At 46.2% G+C, this 14945-nt stretch overlaps 1 protein-coding gene across 7 annotated transcripts in view; it reads right to left on the bottom strand.

Annotated features, from left to right (window-relative positions):
* The window catches only part of STK31 (serine/threonine kinase 31), a 783847-nt gene that overhangs the window by 404857 nt on the left and 364045 nt on the right, over positions 1-14945 (bottom strand). The window lies entirely within an intron of this gene.

Here is a 14945-nt window from a genome sequence, read left to right as displayed (position 1 = left end):
GGCAACGCCCCCTGCACGGCTGGCGCCCCTGGCGAGTGCCATCCTGGCCAATGGGTAAATACACCCCTGGGACCGAGTACACGGTCCTGGATATGTACGTCTAGCAGGCAGAGCCCCCGAAGGAAGAAATGCGGATTTCCCAGCAGTAGCCTTGAAGATCCATGCATCCAATCCGCCTCCGAAAAGCCATTCACCTGAAAAGGGAAGAGATTCCACATTGCGCTTGGAGTCAGCGTCTGCAATCCACTGACACAACCAAATGGCTCTGCGTGCTGACACAGCCATAGCAGTGGTCCTAGCATTAATATTGCCATCTCTTTTAAGGAGTCACAGAGGACTCTTGCCGTTTCCTGAATATGCTTTAGGAAAGTCACCGTAGTACCAGGGCCATGTCACTCGAGAGACCCTCCTGAATTTGAGTAGCCCAGGAGTGAACTGCATGTGTCATCCAACAGCCTGCAATAACCGGTCTTTGAGATACACCTGCAGCAATGTAGATGGATTTCAGTGTAGCTACACATTTCCTATCCCCCGGGTCCTTTACCGCAAAGGAGGCCGGAGCTGGGAGTACAGCCTTCTTAGAGAGGAGAGAGACTGAAAAGTGTACAGCCAAAGATTCTTCTCAGAACTTTCTACCCTCAGGGGCAAAGGGGAATGTATGCAAAAACCGTATTGACCCCTGATATTTTTTTATCTGGATTCTTCCAGGCTAGCTTAAATAAATCATCTAATTCATTAGAATCAGGAAATGTGACAGTCAGTTTGTCTTGAGGGAGGAAAAACGACTGCTGATTTGCAGCGTCCTCTAGGGGGAGCTTTAGCACATCCCTAAAAGCTAAAATGAGGGGTTCAATAACATGTGTAGGAGTGGAATTCCCACTTAAGGAATCTACACCATCCCCATCATCCTGAATATCATCATCAGAATCTGATAGAAGTGCTGGTAAAGCACGTTTATGTGCACCTGTATTAGACAGGGGAGGATGGGGAATATCAGCCCTGGCAGCTAGATCTGCTACTACTTTTTGCAGTTCTTGTGTTTTGTTGGCATTTGCAGTGAGCAGAGATCACGTATCAGACATCATAGTTTTGATAGCCCCCAGCCAGGTGGGCTCATGACCCTCCCCCTCATGGTCCTCAGCATTTTGTGAGACCTGACTACACTGCTCCACATGATATGGAACCAGATGAAAGAAGGGGAAATCTGGTATGACATACACTGCATAACTTTTGTTTCACCATTCTGAAAACACAGAGTACACATACAACACAGACTGATAACAATGCAAGCCTTCCCTATTGCATGTGAGAGGAGATACAAGGAAGAAAGGACACCAGCACACTCAACGCAGCAGAGTCCCAGTGATGTTGTCAGCATTTTAATATAACAGTGAGAACTGATTATACAAATAGAATTCCCTCAGAGGAAAACTATCTGTGCACAAATAGCGGCTCTCCCCCTAATCAAACATCCTGTACCAGTGACGCAGAGTGTGACAGTGTGAGGCTGCTGCTTATGTAGAGGAAGGCGCCAAAATGCAGCTGAGCCCACTCTGATGTAACTCTACCCCCCGTAATGGCACCGTAGCTACTTATATATTTATATATATTTATACCAGCCCTGTCTCCTAACCCTGCTGTAGCTTCACATGAATGCATGGTACAGCCATCGGTAGCCAGTCTCACGCAGGGGCTATAGCGGGTCCCCCCCCAGAAGGGACCCGTATGCCTCACCCGCGCTTCTGCCGCACCAAGAACCAGGGGACCCCCCTAGTGGGGCCCCCAGTGTGTACTCCCCACCGACGATCACCTTCAGGCTTTGTTAGGGGTGTGCAGCATGCTGCGGCTGCAACAGCCAAGGCGCAGTGTCCCGCTGAACAAACAACCCCTCAGGACGGAGAAGTCCCTCTGCACCTCACGAGGCCGGTGACCGTCCCCTCCCCTAACTCCCACGGCGCAGGTATGCTGTTGCCCAAACAGTATACCGAAGTAAACAAAAAATTAAAATAAAAAGAAGAAAAACTCTGGAGCTATCAGTGTGTGCATCCTCTCCCGAGGGCACTTTTTTCTAAACTGCCTGTGGGAGGGGGCATAGAGGGGAGGAGCCAGCACACCCAGTGGAAGAAATTTAAAGTGCACTGGCTCCTTTGGACCCCGTCTATACACATCGTACTAATGTGTCCCAATATCACTTATGGATGCTAGAGAAATTTTGTTTAATTCTATCCCAAAATAGTATGCCCCCTGAAGGGGAGTATTTCCAAAGTATTTTTGGAATCTAAGTCCACTTTCCAAGGCTTCAGCCATAAAATACAGTGTGCCAGAATGGATGTGGCAGACGCCTTAGCGGGCCATCACACCCGCCTCAGTGGATGCTTCTTGACTTTAATAAGAAGCAGTTTTAATATGAGTCAGGTACTGTCTGCTTTCTTCAGAAGCACCTACGGGCAGTTCCTCTTCTAATGCCTGTGCCCAGGCTTCTATAGCCTTTGCTGACCTAGAGGCAGCTTTAGGTGGTCAATGAACAGCCCATGTGAGGGAGTAAATAGATTTCAGGCAACCCTCAAAATGTTTATCTGTCAGTTCCTTCAGAGAGGTAACAGTCGTAACCGGTAAAGTGGAGGATACCACTAGACAGCTGACATGAGAGTCCACAGGCGGTGGTTTTTCCCATTTGATACAAATTTCGGTAGGAGGGGGGTAACGGGCCAAAGCCATTTTAGAGACAGGGATCTTCTCACCCAGGGTTCAGAGTGGGGTAATTCAGCCTTAACCAGCCTCTGCTTTTTAAAATTATCAGTTTGTCTCCTCATCTGTGAGCTGGAGGATATTATTATTATTATTATTATCCTTTATTTATATAGCGCCACATGGGATCCGCAGCGCCCAATTACAGAGTAAACAAATAAGCAAAACATTGTCAAAGTCGAAAAATATCATGATGCATACCCCTTGTACTAACCCCTCATGCACATGCACGCTGCTCGTGCACCTGTTCCCCCGTGCGTGCACATACCCGCAAGTTGCATAAGATCGCTCCGGCGATCGTGCGCATGAGATGTGTAATTACGGCGGAGTTTGTGAGCATGTAGCGTGCGACTCGATCGTAGCATATTTAACCCAAATAGTGCATTTTGTAGTTAATATTCCCCTAGACCATGTCAGCGAGTATGATTAGTTTAAACTGTTCCTGGACAGAGAGATTCCTCTTTGCATGATAGGAAGGGTCAGATAAAGGTTGAAAGGTGGTGTCTAGTATCCAGCTGTAGGGTATTTTAAGGGTAACATTCCGGTGTTAGTTAGGAAAAGATCGCTCGCTCCTGCGTATAGTTATGTACAGAAGTAGATTATGAACATTAACTGTATTTGCTGTAAATTACACATGCGGTGGGAATCCTGAGGATACCACCCACAAGAGCAGTTGGGGAAAGACACAGCCCTCCTGTTCAAATCCACCTATGACCTTTGCTGTAATGTAGAGACACATCCCTGTGTCCAATGAACAATGAGATTACAGGTACCATTGTATTGTGAATGTATGTTGTGTATATAAAGACCACTGTTGCCTGGCCAGCCTCATGTCTCTGAAGGCTTTCTACCTGAACAGCTGAGGACTCGATTCCATGTCGCGCATGCGAAAGATTCCCCACGTATGTATATTCTCTGTAGCCATTGTTCATCTTATTCTCTGTTATTCTGTTAGATTTCTGTGTTAGCTTGTAGTGTATAACTTGTATTGTTTTCCCCTTTTTCTCTGAATAATCCACGGCAGTGTTAGAGCTGCTGTGGTTTTAACCAAACCCGGTGTTGTGTTTTCACTTTCCTGCAAAGGACTCTCTTAGCGTCTCAATCGCTCAAACAGCATACACATTGTTAAGGTTTTTAAGCGTTACATCATTACAGTATTTGACTACTAAGGTTTAGAGTATAAGCATATTCTTACTGTTTTATTAACAAGGTTTAAAGGTTATCAACTGTGTGTGCGCCCGCTGTGTGTATTCCGTACACTCAGCGCAGCGTGTGTACGCCGAGTGCGTACCACGTGCGGGACTCTGTACGCAAATAGCGTACAAAGTGCGTAGCACGTGCACGTGGTCTAGCGGCCATAGCGGCTCCACAGTAATAGTGAATAGCTTTATGTTTAAAGATAATAATTGACATTATCAATTGGGAGCTCGTCCGGTTCTCCTCATATCCGTAGCCTAGCAGGACAAGGCAGACTTATCTATCAGCAAAGGGCGGGAAGGTAGTATCCCCTGTTAGCCGTTTTGTGGTCGGGGATACATTCGTGCTGATTAGATAAGCGTCTGCTCCGCTTGGTTTGAAGGGATGCTGGTGGGATCCGGAAGGTAAGAACGTAAAGCTATTGTTTGTTTGGTTTTAAATCTGTTAAATTTCTGTTTGGTGCCAACTGCGCATGCAACACAAGCACACACCTGTATTTCATTTGTGTATTTTCGCATATCTACCCTCTTGTTTGCCATTAGCATTGATCACGTGCTGAGAAAATTTGTTGCTATTTTAGTTAAAAGTAAAGAGTAATATTTAAGGGAGTAATTGTAAAACACACACGCAGCCTGACCCAGTTATAAAGGTTTATACAGGAGATACTGTGTGGTGTTAGTAAGCGATTATAGTTGAATATCGTTTACATTTATAGAAACGCGTTATTTGTGTTACTGCGGGCGTATCCGGCCTTTGTACACGTGTCTCGGACAGCGTACGGGACTGCGTACGCAACGCAAAGGCCTACACACGTGGCGTGTTTACGCAACATGCGTACAGATACGCCCACTAAATACAAATCACACAATAGCATTGTTTTAGTTTAGGCGATACGGTAGCCACGCGATAATAGCACAAATTTGTTCAGTTTCCAATATTTTAGTTTAAAAGATCCTTCTCTTATTGCATCACCTCTGGGATTAGCCTGTTTTACCTGAATGAAAGTAATTTTCTGTACAGAAAAATCGAAGTGTATATGAGTGAGCAAGAGTGAGTGTGAAAATAAAGGTTTTGTGAACCCAGAATTCGGGATTCCGTAGGAGACCACATCAGGTGAGTGGACACTTGGTGGCGTGGGAGTGGCTTTCTCACGTTAACATTGTATAAGGTGTAAAGGAGCAATTAGTATTACAGCAGACCAAAAGGTCGGCGAAGTCAGAAATCCGCTGACCAGGTCAAGCGAAGCTCTGAAAACCCTGGCCTGAGAAAGGTCAGAGGTAGAGAGCGCAGCCCCGGGGGTTTGCATAGTACCCATATAGGCCCGTTCAGATACGCTCCGGCTGAGGTTTCGCAGCCTAAACAACCGATTCCGTTGGTCGTTCGGCGGATAAGTAATAGTTACTTATACGCAGTGCGACTGTACCGCACGTTACTGTGTGCATTAGTTAGTTCACCTTGATACCCACTCAATTTGCGGGATCATAAACGCTAATTGTACACGTAACGTGATTTGTGTAACAGATTTTTTTTATTTTAAGGGAGTTTCGCTGTTCACTCAGGAAATCTCCAACAACTGATATTTACTGGGAGGGGTAGCATACTCCCACACACTCAGTAAATAACGGTTACACAGGAGCCCGAGGTTGGGTACGACCAGCATTGGGCAGAGTGTTCGGTGTATTGGCCAACAGGGGCGTGAGTGGGTGAGAGCGCTCGGAGAACTTTCACCGTCGCCTTACCACTGAGTAATTTGGTTTTTGTAAGGATTAGCTGAGAAGGCAATACCTGCAAAGAATGGGGGCCAGTTGCTCAAGTAAGGGACGATCAACAAGGGTTCACGTTGATATTTGTCGGCCCAAAGGATCGGCGAGGTACATAATGTGTGAGAAATATGGATCACACGCAGAGATCTTATGCAATGAGTGGGAACGAATGACTGTGGACGATAGGGAACCGTTCCCTAGGGTAGGCAGTTTTAATCCTGAGGTGTTGCAAAATTTAAGGAGAAGGATATATCTGATAAAATCCGGAAAGCAAAGGATTAGACATTATGATTATTTACAGTTATGGCAACAGGAGGGTGAGATACAACAGGGATTAGCTCAAGCACCTGGTTCCAACCCTAGCAGAAAAATGATAGCAACAACAGCACCACCACCACCATACATAACAGGAGAGAAAATGGCTACAGAGAATGGCATACTGGTATACGATAAAAGTGCACTTAATAAATGTATTAATGGTGATAAGAGTAAAGTAGATAAGTGTATTGATGCTAATGCTAACCCGTGCAAGTTGTATCCCATCTTAAACTTCCCTCAGGACTGCGACCAGGAAGATGAGCCCACCACGATATCGGCACTCTCTAGCAGCAATCATACAAGGTACTACAGTGGGCACGGCCCAACCAGTAAGAGCAGTAGCGAAGGCCCCTAGTGGAGGGACAGGTGAGGTCGTGTCCACAGGTAAGTACGGAACTGTACATTATGCAGAAACGATTACACCTCACATTGTAGAATCAACCCAGAGTGATGTAATTGAACTTAATCCTGTCAGGGTGATCGCAGTCCCCAATGGAAAGACTGACGCACAGGGAGTCACTCCCGTCAGGAACATTGCAATGCATTGTCCCTGGTCCCGGACAGAGGGCAATTATGTCTGAATTTCCCGATCCCAGGAAAGATCTAGCCGCATGTCAAAGGTTTATTAAAGAACTAGGTAACGCCGCCGAACCCAATAACAAAGATTGGCGGACAGTGCTGCGGGCATGTTTGCCCCCTACCATTGACCCTGTGAAATTATTTACTGATTGTAAATTAGATGAAGAGGTACCTCTCACTGATCAATACAATCAGGAGAATGTTAAACAGATCAATCTGCAGTTAGGAGTATATTTCCCAACTGTTGTCAAGTGGAACAAAATTTTCTCCATTAGACAAAAAGAAGGTGAAACTGCTTCTGACTATTTCCATCGAGCACTAGAGGAAATGGCTAAATACACTGGGGTCGTGGACATTGAGGAAAAAATGCATCATAGGGAGGTAGCGGTGTCCGTATTAATGGACGGTTTAAAGGAAGTGTTGAGAACAAGGGTACAGACCACTCAACCTAACTGGAGAGGTATCTCGGTGGCTGCATTAAGAGAGTCCGCTGTCGGGCATGATGGGAACATCATTAGATACAGGGAGTCACAGGGGGATAAGCTGATGGCAGTAAGTATACAGGCCCTTACAACAAGGCCACCTCAGCCTAAGCCCCAGACCCCTGATGGTAAGTCGTATGTGATAAAATGTTATAACTGTCAGAGGGAAGGACATTACGCACGGAACTGCAACTCTAGAGACCCACATAAGGTATATCGACCCCCTAGACCAGAACATGACACACGGTATGGCGCACGCAAATGGGATCAGGGACCGCAAAGGAGGAGTTATGAGCCACATGCAGGGGAAACAAAGAGGTACCCACCAAAGAGAGACTGGCAGGTCTCTGAAAATTCTCAGTTACCCCCCTCACATATTGTAGCTGCCAACGCGCTGCGGGATGGTCACAACTTACAATAGGGGTCAGGCCACACCTGTAGTCTGCAGCCAGTGAAATTAATTGCGAGCCTTGGAAGTGAACCTGAGGTCACAATTGATGTAGCTGGTAGATCACTACCTTGGGCGGCCAAGTCAGTGTTAAATTCAACGGTGGGTATGAAAACCACGGGTAAAACAATTCCAGCAATGGGAGTAACAGGAGTAGTACAACATTACCCTTTAAGTAAACTAGCAGAGATTACGATAGGGCCTTTGCAGACCAAGCACTCCTTTTTGCTAGCTGCATCGGCTCCGACTAATCTACTTGGGAGAGATTTACTGTGTAAGATGGGGTGTGTCATATATTGTACTCCTGAAGGTGTTTTCTTAGATATACCCGAGAATCACGCTCAGGAAGTGCAGGATATGCTAGACTCCCCTCAAAGGTTAATGTCACACACTGCTGTTACAGACAGGTGTCCATCCAAGGTAGAGGAAATGATCTCCCAGATACCGGAGTCACTTTGGACCAAAGATGGACAAGACACTGGATTGATGGCAAATGAAGCTCCTGTAGTAGTTCAAGTAAAAGATGGTAGGATAGCTCCAAAAATCCCACAGTATCCTCTGAAGCCAGAGGTGGAGTTAGGAGTGTACCCAGTCATAGAGCGCTTGCTGCAACAGGGCATCCTAGTCAGGACGTCCAGCACTGCCAATAGTCCCATCTTCCCTGTGAAAGAGAGTGGGGGGAGGGGTTACAGGCTAGTGCAGGATCTAAGGGGGATCAACAAAATAGTCGAGAGCCAATTCCGCGTAGTGCCAAATCCAGCTGTCATCCTTATGCAAATCCCTCTATTGACCTCTGCTCCGCATTCTTCTCTGTACCTCTGCACCCTGACAGCCAATACTTGTTTGCATTCACATACAGAGGAGTACAGTACACCTGGACTCGTTTACCACAAGGTTTCATTGACAGGCCAAGTATTTTCTCACAGGCTTTGCATGATTGTTTACAATCCTTTCAACCTGAGAGCGGATCAGTATTAATACAGTATGTAGATGACTTACTGCTGTGTTCTGATTCACTCGAATCGTCCTTGAGAGACACGAAACAGCTTCTATTTCATCTTTCTAATACGGGACACAAGGTTTCAAAGGATAAAGTTGCAGTTATGCCAGACCAAGGTAAAATATTTGGGACATTGCTTGACACAAGGACTGAGACACCTCACCACTGATAGAATACAGGCGATTCGCAACAATGACTCTGCCACAAACCCAGCAACAGATCCGCACTTTCCTAGGAATGTGTGGGTATTGCCGAAACTGGATCCCAGGGTTTTCCATGCTAGCCTTACCTTTGCAAGAGATGGTCTCATCAAACAAACCAGATCGGATTTCGCACACAGACGAGTCCGAACTGGCATTTGAGAGACTCAAACAGTGCCTATCGCAGGCACCAGCATTAGGTATGCCAGATTATGGGAACCCCTTTGAATTGTACGGTACGGAGAGTGCTGGGTGTGCGGCAGGTGTTTTAACTCAGAAACATGGTGATGCCAGCAGGCCGGTAGCCTACTACAGCGCTCAGCTAGACACCGTAGCACGATCCCTCCCCACATGCTTGCGAAGTGTTGCAGCGATAGCATTGCTAGTGAGTAAAAGCGAAGATGTAGTGTTAGGTCACAACCTGACCATCCATACACCTCATGCAGTGTCAGCCTTACTGAATTCTGCCCAAACCAGACACGTCTCATCTGCACGGTTTACAAGGTGGGAATTAGCACTAATGGCCCCTGTAAACATCACCATAAGGAGATGCAGCGCACTAAATCCTGCAACGTATCTCACAGGTGTGCCTGGACAGGCACAAAGGGTGGGGGATGAGAGTGATGGTGGAGGATTTAGTACAGACACTGACACACATGCTTGTATGGAATATTTGACCCAAAGTTTCACTGCAAGGCCTGACATCAGTGACAACCCACTGAAAGGTGTAGATTTTACTTTTTACACTGACGGTAGTTGCCACAGACAGACGGACTCGGGAGACTTGTGTACTGGGTACGCAGTCGTAGATGACAAAATTACCATAGAAGCGGAACCCCTGGGTCCACCACACTCAGCACAAGTTGCTGAGCTGGTCGACCTAACCAGAGCGTGTGAATTGGCTAAGGGTAAGTCAGCCAATATCTACACGGATTCTAGGTATGCCTTTGGAGTAGTGCATGATTTCGGGGCCCTATGGCGCCTCAGAAATTTCATGACAGCAGCTGGCACACCCGTGGCGCATGTGACCCACATCAAAAGACTTCTAGCAGCGATACAGGAACCTGACAGAGTGGCTGTTATTAAGTGTAAAGCCCACACGTACAGCCAAGACCCAGTGTCACTTGGTAACAGCCGGGCAGACGAAGCTGCTAAATCAGCAGCCAGCACCCCCATACAGACAGAAATCACACAACTGATGGTATTCAATACTGTCAACACACAGAAATTGAGTTTAATGCAAAATTTGTGGTCCCCCACAGGAAAAGGCAGTCTGGAGGTCAAAAGGATATGGCCAGGAGTCCTCAGGACTCTGGACAGATGGACAGGGTAAGCCAGTGGCACCCAGAGCATACCTTCCAAGTTAAGCTGAGGCGGCACATGGTCTGACTCATCTGGGCAAAGAAGGTATGTGCAAGTTGGTAAGAGCCTACTGGTGCGCGCCAGGATTCTCTTCTCATGCGGGTAAGAGAGCAATGACACGCCTCACCTGCTTGAGGAAGAATATTGGAAAGGCAATACCAACAGAACCATCCCATATCCCGCCAACGGACGGCCCTTTTCAGGTGATACAAAATGATTTCATACAATTGCCACCTTGTACAAACTTAAAGTATGTATTGGTTTGTATTGATGTGTTTTCAAATTGGGTAGAAGCGTTCCCCGCTGCCACAAAAACTGCTGTGTTTACTGCAAAGAAAATTGTGCAGGAATTTGTGTGCAGGTATGGTATCCCTAGGATAATTGAAAGTGATAGGGGTACCCATTTTACAGGTGAAGTCTTTCAGGTAAATGTGCAAATTAATGGGAATTAATAGTAAGCTGCATACTCCGTACCGCCCACAGGCGAGTGCGAAAGTGGAAAGAGTAAACAGCACTATTAAGAACAAGTTCAGCAAAGTGATAGCTGAAACTAGATTGTTGTGGCCAGAAGCTTTGCCACTTGTATTGTACAGCATTAGAACCACTCCCTGGTCCCCTCTTAACCTGTCACCCTTTGAGATTCTTTTTGGTCGACAACCCCATGTAATGATTGACCCCCAGGATGATTTGAAATGTAACAATGAAGTGACTGTAAAGTATTTGGTTAAGATGAGCAAGCAGTTGAGGAATCAAAACAGCAATCTAAAGCTAGTGATTCCTGATCTGCCAGACAGTAATTGTCATGACATTGAACCTGGGGATTATGTAATGATTCGAAATTTTCTACGCTCAGGTTGCCTGATTGACCAGTGGGAAGGTCCGTACCAAGTCTTACTGACCAGCACGACAGCATTGAAGGTTGCCGAAAGAGAGACTTGGGTCCACTCGTCCCACTGTAAGAAGGTCGCTGACCCAGAGAAAGCCCGTGACAAAGAGCTGAGTATAGAGGAAACCATATCACTGGAGTGCCTGTTCCGGGAAAAGTTGAGAGGCAGGACTGTTGTCACGGCACCTGAGCACAAAGAACTACAAGATCAGAGGCGGTTGTCGCGCCAGTTCTCTTTCCCTTCTAATTATTTTCTTTACCTTCCATTACCACTCTTTCTTTCTCCTCCTGCAAGATGGACTTACCCCAAGAGACTGCGTTCCGGGTTTTCATGTTGACCCTGTTGTTGACCAGAACAGTCTGTTTCGGTGAGAGTACCAGAGAGGTCGAGAAAGGATCTGGAATGGGTTCTGATGACAAGGACGGATTCGTAGAATTCCAAGAGCAACACAATCGCCGAGCAAAGGCGAGTATCAGAAAACGATCTGGTAGTCATGACACTAGAAGACATTGTGAAGGATTGTTAGCGGAGGAAAATTGTATCTGTAGGAATTGTGAAAACACAGTTGAGGATGGGTGCATCCAGAGATGTCAGTTCAGCCTTAATATCAACATGGACCGTCATCCATTGAGTGACTATCACTCATTAGTGGGTAAGGTTTTAAACCAAACAGAATGCTGGGTGTGCTCACAAGTACCTCAAGGTCAGAGCAAGTCAGGACTAGTGCCATACTCTTTAACAATAGGTGAGGTACTTGAATTAAGGGGTGGGAGATCGGTGGACAAGAAATTTTATATTTCTAGGCCTCCTAGTTTGAAGCTCCACCAATATCATGTGGATAGGTCCTTAATATGTTTCAACATTTCCAATCCCCGAAAGCCGGGAAATTAGGAAGTGACATGGAACAACCAAACCATGGCATTTTCACACAGAGCCGATAGAATGCCCGTAGACTCAGAACTTATACGCCAAATAGCCAACGGTGGGATATATTTTCAGTATAGGTACACTCTAGGAAGTAGGACCATGCGGGTTGGAGAAGTATCACCAGGATACTGTGCGCATATCATACAGCCTGATACGTGTACTGAACAGATGAGAGTTAGGGATAGGATTTTTCACCTGGAAGGTTTGCAATATGGTGATGTCATATTCTGTCCCATATGTCCTCCCCGATGATGCATATTTCATATGTGGGAGGAAGGCGTATAAGTGGCTTGCCCCAAACTCAGAGAGATTGTGTTACATTGGAAGAGTGTTGCCAGAAGTAATGACCATTACACATGATAAGATGAAAAACGTTCACCGCAATGCTCAAGCTCCTTACACTCACTACGAACACATTGTTAAGAGACACCTTATAGATAGGACAGAGCACGCAGCCTCTGATTTGATCCACGAATCCACGGGGATTCAATTCCTACTCGCGTTAGATATCACCCATACCGCCAGAGGAATTATAAATTTTAGGTATATTACTGCGCTAGCGAACCTGATAGACAATATCACCGAGATGTATGATGACACCTTCAGGTATACTGGGAGGGAATTGCAAGCTTACAAAACGGAACTGATCCAGCACAGGATGGTTCTCAATTACATCACAGCGGTGACAGGCGGGTATTGTGTCACCCTAGCAACTCAGTATGGCGTGAAGTGCTGTACATATATCACAAACAGCACCGATGACCCAACCAAGGTCATAGATCAAAAGATGGACAATATCTTGCAATTGAATTGGGAGTTCCGAAGGAGACAGAACCTTACCCTTACTGCTGTGAGTAATGAACTGACCAGCTGGGTTTAATGGTTGAACCCACGCAATTGTTCTCAGGTTTAGGAGAATGTGCTCAAAATGTTGTCGTGAATGTAGGGAAATTTCTCCTTTGTATCCTGGGAGTTGTCATAATGATTGGATTGATATTCAGATGTGTTCGGATTTTAATGCATTGCAAGCGCAGTACCAATTTGATGAGTTTAAGGAGCGAGGGCATTGTTACAACAACTGGTTTAATTTATGACCCATCAATCGAGACAATGTTGTGATAAGACGTGATTCCACGGTCCGTTTCTTTCACCCGTTTCTTCTTTGTTTTTCTCCATGGTAAAAAGACATCCACTCGGAAGAAGATTTTGATGAACAGTTCTACAGACCTTTTGATGAACAGTTCTACAGACCTTTGATGAACATTTTCACAGACTTTGCGAGACACTCTAGAGACTTTGGGGTATATGCAATTGCGGTCGAATTCCCGAAATTGTCGAATTTCGGGTCATTTTCGACCAAAAAAAAAATTCGCCTATGCAATTCAGTGCTTTCCGACCAAAAAACGGACTTTCAAAATTCGACTTTTTGAAATTCGAATTTTTGCAAATTCGACTTTTCTGCAATGATACAAGTGCTGCAATTCGACCAAAGCATATTCAATTCAAGTTTGGAAATTCGACAGCAGTGCTTTTAGACAGCAAATTCGTCATTTTCAATCCGCCACACTTTGGAGGGTGAAAACAAATAAAAAAAATTTAAACATGTTTTTTTTTGTGTTTTTTTTTTTGGGGAATAGCAGATCTATTTATATTAGAAGGGATTAGGTACTTTTTTTTTTTTTTTTTGGAGGCACAAATATTATTTATATATTTTTTAAAATATTATTTTTTTTTATTTATTTTTTTATTGCTGGAACGGTAAAATCCTAAAAAAAAAATGGCGTGGGGTCCCCCCTCCAAAGCATAACCAGCCTCGGGCTCTTCGAGCTGGTCCTGGTTCTAAAAATGCGGGGGAAAAATTGACAGGGGATCCCCCGTATTTTTAAAACCAGCCCCGGGCTCTGCGCCTGGTGCTGGTGCCTAAAATACGGGGGACAAAAAGCGTAGGGGTCCCCCGTATTTTTAACACCAGCATCAGGCTCCACTAGCTGGACAGATAATGCCACAGCCGGGGGTCACTTTTATGCCGTGCCCTGCGGCCGTGGCATTAAATATCCAACTAGTCACCCCTGGCCGGGGTACCCTGGGGGAGTGGGGACCCCTTCAATCAAGGGGTCCCCCCCCAGCCACCCAAGGGCCAGGGGTGAAGCCCGAGGCTGTCCCCCCCCATCCAATGGGCTGCGGATGGGGGGGCTGATAGCCTTTTGTGATCATGAAAAGAATATTGTTTTTTTCCAGCAGTACTACAAGTCCCAGCAAGCCTCCCCCGCAAGCTGGTACTTGGAGAACCACAAGTACCAGCATGCGGGAGAAAAACGGGCCCGCTGGTACCTGTAGTACTACTGGAAAAAAAATACCCAAATAAAAACAGGACACACACACCGTGAAAGTAAAACTTTATTTCATACGTCGACACACATACTTACCTATGTTCACACGCCGACATCGGTCCTCTTCTCCATGTAGAATCCAGGGGTACCTGAAAATAAAAGATCAATATACTCACCTCAGCCATGGTCCAGAGATAAATCCACGTACTTGTAGAAAAAAACAAAACGCAAATACCCGCTCCATGCCGGACTGAAAGGGGTCCCATGCTGACACATGAGACCCCTATCCCCGAATGCAGAGAGACCTGTCAGTGACAGCTGTCACAGAAAGGTCTCTATAGCCAATCAGGAAGCGCAACTTCGTTGCGCTCACCTGATTGGCTCTGCGCGTCTGAGCAGACAGCGCATCGGACAGCCCAGTCCATTATATTCAATGGTGGGAACTTAGCGGCTAGCGGTGAGGTCACCCGCCGGTCAGCGGCTGACCGCGGGTTAACCCCACCGCTACCCGCAAAGTTCCCACCATTGAAAGTAATGGAGCGGCTTTGCGATGCGCTGTCTGACAGCTCAGACAGTGCACAGCCAATCAGGTGAGCGCCACGGAAGTAGCGCTTCCTGATTGGCTGAAGGGACTTCAGTGACAGGAGTCACGTGATGTCCCGGGATTCGGGAGAAAGGGGTCTGATGTGAAAGCATTGGACCCC

This window comes from Pseudophryne corroboree, chromosome 5 (genome assembly GCF_028390025.1).
Source record: "Pseudophryne corroboree isolate aPseCor3 chromosome 5, aPseCor3.hap2, whole genome shotgun sequence".
NCBI lineage: Eukaryota > Metazoa > Chordata > Amphibia > Anura > Myobatrachidae > Pseudophryne > Pseudophryne corroboree.
The sequence above is the reverse complement of the archived record's forward strand: the minus strand, read 5'-3'. Positions and strand labels throughout refer to the sequence as shown.